Genomic DNA, 12629 nt, shown 5'->3' with positions numbered 1-12629 from the left:
CAAAGACCTTTTGGTCCTCGAGATGATAGAAATAATACCCATAAGTTTCCTTGGGGTATCCCACAAATTTGCATCGCTTTGTCCTTGATTCTAACTTATCGGGGTTGTGTCTTTTAACGTGGGCAGGGCAGCCCCAAATCTTAACAACCTTAAGATCAGGCTTCTTCCCTTTCCATATCTTATATGGTGTAGACACTACCGACTTAGTTGGAACTCTGTTCAGAAGGTAAGTTGCGGTTTCTAGGGCACATATCCCTAGAATAAGATGGGTAGGTCAGCGAAACTCATCATGGACCGTACCATATCTAATAACGTACGATTTCTCCTTTCAGAGACACCATTGAGTTGAGGTGTATAAGGAGGTGTCCATTGGGATAATATCCCATGGTCCTTGAGGAACTAAGTAAACTCTGTACTTAAGTACTCACCTCCTCGATCTGATCGAAGAGTTTTGATACTCTTTCTAGTCTGGTTCTCTACCTCATTCTTATACTCTCTGAATTTCTCAAAGGCCTCGGACTTATACTTCATTAAGTACACATATCCATACTTTGAAAAATCATCAGTAAAGGTAATGAAGTAGGAGTAACCACCAATGACATGAGTTAACATGGGTCCACATACATCACTATGTATGAGTTTCAACAGCTCAGTGGCTCTCTCTCCAATTCCACTAAATGGAGAGTTGGTCAGTTTTTCACGAAGGCAAGACTCGCAAGTTGCATATGACACATAGTCGAATGGATCTAGATATCCATCATTTAGCAACTTTTGAATCATTCCCTCATGGATATGATCTAGCCTACAATGCCATAGGTATGCATTGTTCACCTCATCTCGTTTCCTCTTAGACACTTACATTCATGATATGTGGAGTAGTGTCTTGCATAAACAAACCTTTATGCAATATTCCTCTCGTCAATCTCCCCTCGGCTTTGCTAGAATTTACAATAAATTATAGATGTAATAAGCAATACTAGTATCCAATACCAATGCACTATCACAAAAATCTACCAATTGGAGATTGATCATGAATGTACCTGAAGCTTCTCCAAGCTTCTATTTCGCCCTTTCTACAAGGTACTCTTTGCAGTTCCTCTTCCAGTGCCCATCTTTACTACAGTGGAAGCACTGGCCTTTGTCCTTTGCTGGGTCTTTCTTAGCAACCTTTGCTTTACCTGGTTTGCCCTTGCCCTTTCACTTCTTAAGGGACCTTTCTGCTTTCCTTTTCTTTCTGGTCTCACTAGTGTAGAGAACTGGCTTCTCTTTCTTAATAGTACTCTCTGCCTCCCTCAACATATTGAGGAGCTCTGGGAGAGTCACCTCAAGCTTGTTCATATTAAAATTCATTATAAACTGTGAAAAGGAATCTGGTAGGGACTGAAGCACAATGTCCACACACAAGTTATCCTCTAGGACCATTCCTAGACTTGTGAGTTTCTCTATCCACTCAATCATCTTTAGGACATGGTTCTGAACCGGTGTCCCCTCAGTCATCCTATCGCAGAAAAGGCTCTTGGATATCTCATATCGTTGAGTCCTTCCCTGTTCCTCAAACAATTTGCGGACATGTAGGAGAATGGATCTGGCATCCATCTTTTCATGTTGTCTTTGTAACTCAGGAGTCATAGAGCCCAACATATAGCACTGAGCAAGAGTGGAGTCATCAATGTACTTCACGTAGCGAGCGATCTCATCCTCGTTTGCCCCTTCTTCGGGCGTAGGCATCACTGTATCAAGGACGTACACGATTTTCTCCGCTGTGAGAACAATTCTCAAGTTACGGAGCCAATCCGTATAATTTGGACCAGTGAGGCGGTTGACATCAAGTTTGCCACGTAAGGGATTTGAAAGCGACATTTTCTGAAAATAAAGATGCAGCAGAAATTAATAACATGCAGATTTTGCAAGAAATGAACTATCAAGATATGGACTTCTATCTTAATATTCTCCCATTATTTTACTAACGAGTCACGTGACACCCTCAGCACGTGAAACGGATGTCTCCGGCAGACTTCTAGTGGGGATCAGGATCCAATCAGCGTCTTAGTGTAACCTCGAGGGACTCGACCAATCACACTAAGCCTAAAAGGTAGACAACTCTTGCTGATCACAACTCCTTGTGATTCCCGTCCTGTTTGGCCTCCGAATCATCATGGCCTCGAGGGACTCGACCAACCATGATGCTCGGTTAAGTCAACACCTTCGTTACAAGATAAGTCTGATTTGATGATATAACCTCGAGGGACTCGACCAAGCATACCATGCCCTCAGGTCACCGGTGACATCTCTATGTCGTAAGCAAGATAGCGAATCACGATATAGGTGAGTCTCGAGGGACTCGACCAACTCAACCTATACCGGGAATCGGTTCCTACTTATAACGATGAAAGGCCACGTGGGTCAATCTAATTACCTCACGTTTACCGACTTAATATTATCGAGAGATGTTTCTATGATTTGGTCTCCTAATATGACATGTCACACATATACATATTTAATATATATCTACATCGCATGCAAATATATATACATATCTAGTATGTGTATAAGCAATCGCGCCAGATGATCATGGACCACAACCTAATATGATTAGGCCCGAGCCAGTAGGCCTAATCACTCACATCAAGATCTATGTGTGCAACGGTGCATCTCCATGCCCTATGATCATCCATCTCGTCCTCGTCGGTTCCGTCGACATCTTGATGCATCTTTATGCATCACGATCGTCCATCTCGTGGGTCCCGCTATCGCATCCACGGTCCCGTTGCGCCTCCTCATGTGATTACAACTTAATCATAGGCACGCAGGCCCGACAATAAACGAGAAATATAATGGAGCCTCGCAGACCTCAATAATAATAATCACAAGTACACACATCACACGGTCCATGATCATCCGTCCACACATCATACATCACATGTAAAAATAATCATCATCATGTAGGACTACTAGATTAATAAAAATAATAATCAACTAAACTTTTTAATTAATTAATATTTTATGAAATCAGGGACATGTGGAGAATTTCTCAATTTCTAAGGGTATTTTCGTAATTTGGATAAAAGACAGAAACTGGAATTTCTCACATTCACAGGGGCAAAACTATCTTTTTGCCCAAAACCCTAATTCCCTCTTACTGTTGTCGCCGCCGCCACCCTGCTGGCGGCGGCCTGTGCGTTGGGGCGAGGGCGCTGCCCTCGCCTGCATGCGGCACGCCCGCTGGCGGCGCTGCCGCTACAAGTGGGCGCACCCGCAGGCACCGGCGCCTCCGCGGGCGGTTCTGCCGGCGGGGCAACGCCCACTGGCGGTGCTGCCCCTGTAGGTTGGCGCCCCTACGGGCGGCTTTGCCCCCGCGGGGCAACGCCCGCAGGTGGTGCTGTCCCGTCGGGCGGCCGCCCTTGTGGGAGGGTTTCGCCCGCGGGAGCAACGGCGGCAGGCGCCTTTGCCCGCGGGCTGCCAGCCCTGCCGGACGCAAGCCTGCTGCAAGCAGGCTGCCGGCTGGCTGCTGCGGACGCAGCCCCTGTGCTGTCCGCCTTCAGCTGTGCTGCCGCATGCAGATCGAGGGCAGCAACTATTGCTGCCCTTCCTTGTTTTTGCGTCAACGATTTTGACGTCAAAATTCTTCCTAAACACAACACGTAGTTCAAAACCAATCATTCGCACGAACAACCTGGCTCTGATACCACTGTTGGGAAATCTTGGGGGCGACATCATATACGCAGCGGAAGAACAAGAAAATAAAATCCCCGATTCCCAAAGAGATATTCGTCATCGTGCGAAGATTGGTGCGCAAAATCCGCGAAACTTAAAACTGCGTATAGAGTAGATTGTGTTACCTAGGGAGATCGTATATCCCTGTTTCCTTGCAGATTCTTAGGAGAGGGTGAAGGAGGTCAAGCGTCCTCCTCTCTGGCGGTGATCCACACAGCAGGGTTACGACGATGCTCCTCATGACTCCAAGCCTGCTTTGAGGTGGAGAGGGAGAGGAGAATAGGAAAGGCAAGCAAAAACTCTAGCCTATGAGGCTCTGAATCCCTCCTATTTATAGAGGTCCCCTATCAAACCCTGATGGGTCCTCCCCTAGTGGGTATTGGATCTGCATCCAATAAGACAAGGGCTTCGTCGGATATCTCATATCCGAACTGTTGGGAAATCATTGGGGGCGACATCATATGCGCAGCGGAAGAACAAGAAAACAAAATCCCCGATTCCCAAAAAGATGTTCGTCGTCGTGCGAAGATTGGTGCGCAAAAAATCCGCAAAACACAAAACTGCGTATAGAGATTGTGTTACCTAGGGAGATCGTATATCCCTGTTTCCTTGCAGATCCTTAGGAGAGGGTGAAGGAGGTCAAGCGTCCTCCTCTCTAGCGGTGATCCACACAGCAGGGTTGCGACGACGCTCCTCAAATCTCCAGGCCTACTCTGAGGTGGAGAGGGAGAGGAGAATAGGAAAGGCAAGCAAAGACTCTAGCCTATGAGGCTGTGAATCCCTCCTATTTATAGAGATCCCGTGTCAAACCCTAATGGGTCCTTCCCTAGTGGGTATTGGATCTGCATCCAATAAGACAAGGGCTCCGTCGGATATCTCATATCCGAACCTCTACTCATCGAAATGCCTACCATATGTGTGTGACCCTCTAGGCCCAATATCGAGCTGGTCGTGAGTCATACCTGTCAGAACTCCTTCTAACTCAGTGAATTATTATCTCTGTAATAATTCACTCGACTCATCGACTACGAACGTACTAGGCCACTACGCCGTAGTCCCCAGACGATACAGGGGAAGCCAATCCATTGGACCTGTCTGTCCTCAGTTACCGTGTACCTATAATCCCTCATCCATCTAATATCCCAGAGACCGTATATCGAGCATGGTGTTGTCAGACCCATACGGTTTCTACTCGAGTCTCGCTCTAATCGGATTCTCCCGGAGAACTCTTTCTCTCTCAACCCGAATGACCCTGGCCAGGGATTTGTCTGAGCAAGAACACATAGGATATTCCTCTCATGACGCCGAGAGTGGATGATCCTCTATTGACACTCAATAGCCCTCGTAAGGTCGACTACCACTCCCAATGACCAGCTGTACTAGATCTGGGAACAGCCAAACCTATAAGTCTGGTATCAAAGAGTGGAGCACTCATACAGGACATCCTTGGTGTCTCAAGTCTAAGGACCAGATACACCACTAGGACTACGGAATCGCTGTCTGACAATAAGGCATCATCAACCATCCAGCATTCCGTAAGCGGATCAATCAGTGAACTCATTCTCCAATGAGCACCTGTACTGTATCCCTAGTGTCCCTACACGAGCAGCTATGAGACCAACTGCATCCATCATATGGACGGGTATACAGCACACCAGTCTATCCGATTATCACGATGTCCTTCTCGAGTAACCTATGACCGGGATTATTTAGGATATGTGTTTAAAGGTGAATCGATCTCATTATCGTGATCTCATTACGATCCGATTCCCATTGCACAAATCCAAGGACATCACAATATATATATGCACATATGCAATTGTTATAAAGTGATATACGCCAAAATATAATAAGCAAAAAGATTATGTATCAAGTCACACGTGCCATCACTCACGTGATTGGCTTGCTGGGCACCTACGACTAGCAATCTCCCACTTGACCTAAAGCCAATCACCTATGTGTCTGATCCCTATCAGACTCCTGTGACGCTCATAGACAATCTGAGACAACGGCTTTGTCAGTGGATCTGCAATGTTATCTTCGGATGGAACTCTTTCCACTACTACATCTCCTCGGGTTACGATCTCTCTTATAAGCTGGAACCTCCTCAGAACACTTCTAATGAGACCCGGGTTCCTTTATTTGAGTAATCACCCCATAGTTGTCGCAATATAAGGAAGTCGACTTGTCACTATCTGTATCGACTCCCAAATCTGTGATGAACTTCTTCACCCAGACTCCCTCCTTTGCTGCATCTAATGCAGCAATGTACTCCGCCTCTGTGGTCGAGTCAGCAGTGGTATTTTGTTTGGAACTCTTCCAGCACACTGCTCCTCCATTCAAGGTGTACTCATACCCTGAATTCGACTTGTTATCATCGACATCAGACTGAAAACTTGAGTCAGTGTAGCCTTCAACCTTAAGGCTATTACCTCCATAGTAAAAGATCCTTAGTCCTTCTTAAGTACTTAAGGATACACTTTACTGCTTTCCAGTGCTCCAAGAATGGATCCGCCTGATACCTGCTCGTGACACTCAGAGCATGCGCTATATCAGGCCTAGTACATAGCATGACATACATGATATACCATATTGCTGAGGCATAAGGTATCATATCCATGTTCGCCCTTTCTTAGAATTTTCAATGCCAAACATTTTGACAATGGTTTCTATGTACCTGGACTGGGACAAGCCAAGCATCCTCTTGGATCTATCTCTATAGATTCTAATCCCCAAGATATAAGATGCTTCCCCTAAGCTAATACAGATGTAGGGCGACCTCGCCAATAGCTAATACAGCAACTTTTGCTCCATTACCCATCTTGAGGTCCATCTCGCCTCTTTCAAGTCTCCTAGGCCTTGCTAGAACCTGCAACGAATTGCATATATGATAAGCACTACCGGTATCCAATACCCATGTGTTATCATAAGATTCTGACAAATGGAGACTGATCATGAATGTACCTGAAGCTTCATCAAGCTTTTGTTTCGCCATTTCTGCAAGGTACTCTTTGCAGTTTCTCTTCCAGTGCCCATCTTTACCACAGTGGAAGCACTGGCCTTTGTCCTTTGTTGGGTCTTTCTTAGCAACATTTGCTTTACCTTGTTTGCCCTTGCCCTTTCCCTTCTTAAGGGACCTTTCTGCTTTCCTTTTCTTTCTGGTCTCACTAGTGTAGAGAACTGGCTTCTCTTTCTTAATAGTACTCTCTGCCTCCCTCAACATATTGAGGAGCTCTGGGAGAGTCACCTCAAGCTTGTTCATATTAAAATTCATTATGAACTGTGAAAAGGAATCTGGTAGAGACTGAAGCACAATGTCCACACACAAGTTATCCTCTAGGACCATTCCTAGACCTGTGAGTTTCTCTATCCACTCAATCATCTTTAGGACATGGTTCTGAATCGGTGTCCCCTCAGTCATCCTAGCGCGGAAAAGGCTCTTGGATATCTCATATCGTTGAGTCCTTCCCTGTTCCTCAAACAATTTGCGGACATGTAGGAGAATGGATCTGGCATCCATCTTTTCATGTTGTCTCTGTAACTCTGGAGTCATAGAGCCCAACATATAGCACTGAGCAAGAGTGGAGTCATCAATATACTTCACGTAGCGAGCGATCTCATCCTCGCTTGCCCCTTCTTCGGGCGTAGGCATCACTGTATCAAGGACGTACACGATTTTCTCCGCTGTGAGAACAATTCTCAAGTTACGGAGCCAATCCGTATAATTTGGACCAGTGAGGCGGTTGACATCAAGTATGCCACGTAAGGGATTTGAAAGTGACATTTTCTAAAAATAAAGATGTAGCAGAAATGAATAACATGCAGATTTTGCAAGAAATAAACTATCAAGATATGGACTTCTATCTTAATATGCTCCCACTATTTTACTATCGAGTCACGCGACACCCTCAGCACGTGAAACGGAAGTCTCCGGCAGACTTCTAGTGGGGATCAGGATCCAATCAGCGTCTTAGTGTAACCTCGAGGGACTCGACCAATCACACTAAGCCTAAAAGGTAGGCAACTCTTACCGATCACAACTCCTTGTGATTCCCGTCCTGTTCGGCCTCCGAATCACCATGGCCTCGAGGGACTCGACCAACCATGATGCTCGGTTAAGTCAACACCTTCGTTACAAGATGAGTCTGATTTTATGATATACCCTCGAGGGACTCGACCAAGTATACCATGCCCTCAGGTCACCGGTGACATCTCTATGTCGTAAGCAAGATAGCGAATCGCGATATAGGTGAGTCTCGAGGGACTCGACCAACTCAACCTACACCAGGAATCGGTTCCTACTCATAACGATGGAAGGCCACGTGGGTCAATCTAATTGCCTCACGTTTACCGACTTAATATTATCGAGAGATGTTTCTATAATTTGGTCTCCTAATATGACATGTCACACATATACATATTTAATATACATCTACATCGCATGCAAATATATATACATATCTAGTATGTGTATAAGCAATCACATCAGATGATCATGGACCACAACCTAATATGATTAGGCCCGAGCCAGTAGGCCTAATCACTCACATCAAGATCTATGTGTGCAACGGTGCATCTCCATGCCCTGTGATCGTCCATCTCGTCCTCGTCGGTTCCGTCGACATCTTGATGCATCTCCATGCATCACGATCGTCCGTCTCGTGGGTCCCGCTATCGCATCCACGCTCCCGCTACGCCTCCTCATGTGATTACAACTTAATCATAGGCACGCAGACCCGACAATAAATGAGAAATATAATGGAGGTTCGCAGACCTCAATAATAATAATCACAAGTACACACATCACACGGTCCATGATCATCCGTCCACACATCATACATCACATGTATAAATAATCATCATCATGTAGGACTACTAGATAATAATAAAAATAATAATCAACTAAACCTTTTAATTAATTAATATTTTTTGAAATCAGGGATATATAGGGAATTTCTCAATTCCTAAGGGTATTTTCGTAATTTTGACAAAAGACAGAAACTGGAATTTCTCAAATTCACAGGGGCAAAATTGTCTTTTTCACAGAAAACCCTAATGCCCTTCCCCTTTTCGCTGCTGCCGTCGCCGCCACCCTGCCGGCAGCGGCCTGTGCGGCGGGGCGAGGGCGCTGCCCTCGCCTGCAGGCAGCACGCTCGCTGGCGGCGCTGCCGCTGCAGGTGGGCTCCCCCTTCGGGCGTCGCTGCCTCCGCAGGCGGTGCTGTCCCGCCGGGCGGCCGCCCCTGTGGGGGGGTTTTCGCCCGCGGGAGCAGCGGCGGCAAGCATCGCGCGTCGCTGCCCTGCGGCGGCAGGCGCCGCTTCCTTTCGGCGGCAGGCGCCGCTGCCCTGCCCATGGGTTGCCAGCCCCGCCAGCAGCAAGCCTGCTGCAAGCAGACCGCCGGCCGGCTGCTGCAGGCACAGCGCTTGCGCATGCGCCGGCGCTGTGATGCATGGCTGCGGCTGTGGCTGCCGCTGCAGGTGGCTGCAGGCATGCAGATCGAGGGTAGCAACTGTTGCTGCCCTTCCTCGCTTTTGCGTCAACGATTTTGACGTCAAAATTCTTCCTAAACACAATACACGCAGTTCAAAACCAATCATTCGCACGAACAACCTAGCTCTGATACCACTGTTGGGAAATCATTGGGGCGACATCATATGCGTAGCGGAAGAACAAGAAAACAAAATCCCCGATTCCCAAAAAGATGTTCGTCGTCGTGCGAAGATTGGTGCGCAAAAATCCGCAAAACACAAAACTGCGTATAGAGATTGTGTTACCTAGGGAGATCGTATATCCCTGTTTCCTTGCAGATCCTTAGGAGAGGGTGAAGGAGGTCAAGCGTCCTCCTCTCTAGCGGTGATCCACACAGCAGGGTTGCGACGACGCTCCTCAAATCTCCAGGCCTACTCTGAGGTGGAGAGGGAGAGGAGAATAGGAAAGGCAAGCAAAGACTCTAGCCTATGAGGCTGTGAATCCTTCATATTTATAGAGATCCCGAGTCAAACCCTAATGGGTCCTTCCCTAGTGGGTATTGGATCTGCATCCAATAAGACAAGGGCTCCGTCGGATATCTCATATCCGAACCTCTACTCATCGAAATGCCTACCATATGTGTGTGACCCTCTAGGCCCAATATCGAGCTGGTCGTGAGTCATACCTGTCAGAACTCCTTCTAACTCAGTGAATTATTATCTCTGTAATAATTCACACGACTCATCGACTACGAACGTACTATGCCACTACGCCGTAGTCCCCAGACGATACAGGGGAATCCAATCCATTGGACTTGTCTGTCCTCAGTTACCGTGTACCTATAATCCCTCATCCATCTAATATCCCAGAGACCGTATATCGAGCATGGTGTTGTCAGACCCATACGGTTTCTACTCGAGTCTCGCTCTAATCGGATTCTCCCGGAGAACTCTTTCTCTCTCAACCCGAATGACCCTGGCCAAGGATTTGTCTGAGCAAGAACACATAGGATATTCCTCTCATGACGCCGAGAGTGGATGATCCTCTATTGACACTCAATAGCCCTCGTAAGGTCGACTACCACTCCCAATGACCAGCTGTACTAGATCTAGGAACAGCCAAACCTATAAGTCTGGTATCAAAGAGTGGAGCACTCATACAGGACATCCTTGGTGTCTCAAGTCTAAGGACCAGATACACCACTAGGACTACGGAATCGCTGTCTGACAATAAGGCATCATCAACCATCCAGCATTCCGTAAGCGGATCAATCAGTGAACTCATTCTCCAATGAGCACCTGTACTGTATCCCTAGTGTCCCTACACGAGCAGCTATGAGACCAACTGCATCCATCATATGGACGGGTATACAGCACACCAGTCTATCCGGTTATCACGATGTCCTTCTCGAGTAACCTATGACCGGGATTATTTAGGATATGTGTTTAAAGGTGAATCGATCTCATTATCGTGATCTCATTACGATCCGATTCCCATTGCACAAATCCAAGGACATCATAATATATATATGCACATATGCAATTGTTATAAAGTGATATACGCCAAAATATAATAAGCAAAAAGATTATGTATCAAGTCACACGTGCCATCACTCACGTGATTGGCTTGCTGGGCACCTACGACTAGCACGAACCTCTACTCATCGTAATGCCTACCATATGTGTGTGACCCTCTAGGCCCAATATCGAGCTGGCCGTGAGTCATACCCGTCAGAATTCCTTTTAACTCAGTGAATTATTATCTCTGTAATAATTCACTTGACTCATCGACTACGGACGTACTAGGCCACTACGCCGTAGTCCCCAGACGATACAGGGGAATCCAATCCATTGGACCTATTTGTCCTCAGTTATCGTGTACCTATAATCCCTCATCCATCTAATATCCCAGAGACCGTATATCGAGCATGGTGTTGTCAGACCCATACGGTTTCTACTCGAGTCTCTCTCTAATCGGATTCTCCCGTAGAACTCTTTCTCTCTCAACCCGAATGACCCTGGCTAGGGATTTGTCTGAGCAAAAACACATGGGATATTCCTCTCATGACGCCGAGAGTAGATGATCCTCTATCGATACTCAATAGCTCTCGTAAGGTCGACTACCACACCCAATGACCAGCTGTACTAGATCTGGGACAGCCAAACCTATAAGTCTGGTATCAAAGAGTGGAGCACTCATACAGGACATCCTTGGTGTCTCAAGTCTAAGGACCAGATATACCACTAGGACTACGGAATCGTTGTCTGACAATAAGGCATCATCAACCATCCAGCATTCCGTAAGCGGATCAATCAGTGAACTCATTCTCCAATGAGCACCTGTACTGTATCCCTAGTGTTCCTACACGAGCAACTATGAGACCAACTGCATCCATCATATGGACGGGTATAAAGCACACCAGTTTGTCCGATTATCACGATGTCCCTCTCGAGTAACCTATGACCGGGATTATTTAGGATATGTGTTTAAAGGTGAATCGATCCCATTATCGTGATCTCATCACGATCCGATTCCTATTGCACAAATCCAAGGACATCACAATATATATATGCACATATGCAATAGTTATAAAGTGATATACGCCAAAATATAATAAGCAAAAAGATTCTGTATCAAGTCACACGTGCCATCACTCACGTGATTGTCATGCTGGGCACCTATGACTAGCAGATTGTTCTTAATTGAGATAGGATATTTTGGGTACCTCCTGCTCCGTCGGCGTTTGCTAGTAATAGTTGGTATTCGTCAGGGTACGCCATCCTCCATTGGATCCAGGCTAGCTTCTCGGATTCACCGAGCAGATTTTCGATAAATTCCATCTTTGCTTGGGAATCTGTGAATCCTTGGAGTGAGACTAAATTCTTGGTTATTGACTCCCATCTCATAAAAACTTCATCAAACATCCCTAATTGTGTAGGGATAATGAACATGGCTCCCTGCTGTTGAAATGCTGAGGGTAGATTTCATGCTTCAGAAAAATCCTTTGTTTTGAATTTGGCTTGCCTAGTGTATCCTTCAAAGGTATGCTTCTGGATTGTTGACTCTATGTTAATTGCGGGGGTGTAGTTTGCTGGCCCCATAGTAGAGTCTGTAGGTGGTCTGTAGTTTGATACGGCAGAGGAGGAATATACTTGTTGGGAGAGTCTGGCTAATTGTGGGTATTCCACTTCCCAATTTTTCTCAAGTCTTGCTGCTATAATTTCTTCTTGAAATTTTTGGGGATATGGCATCTCCCCACCACCTTCTGAAGCGTCAATATACTGAAAATAAAAATTCAGGTTATTCCGCAAGCCTTCTGCCTCATTGTCTTTACTGCCCGATGTTTGTATTATGACAGTTATTGTGTGGCTCCGGATTTCTTCCTCGTCGCTGAACGTCTCATCATCAGCGTTATTGTAGTTGATCCGGCTTGATGTAGATGCAGCTT

The sequence above is a fragment of the Musa acuminata genome, chromosome BXJ1-6, assembly GCF_036884655.1.
Source record: "Musa acuminata AAA Group cultivar baxijiao chromosome BXJ1-6, Cavendish_Baxijiao_AAA, whole genome shotgun sequence".
NCBI lineage: Eukaryota > Viridiplantae > Streptophyta > Magnoliopsida > Zingiberales > Musaceae > Musa > Musa acuminata.
Note: the sequence above shows the minus strand (reverse complement) of the source record.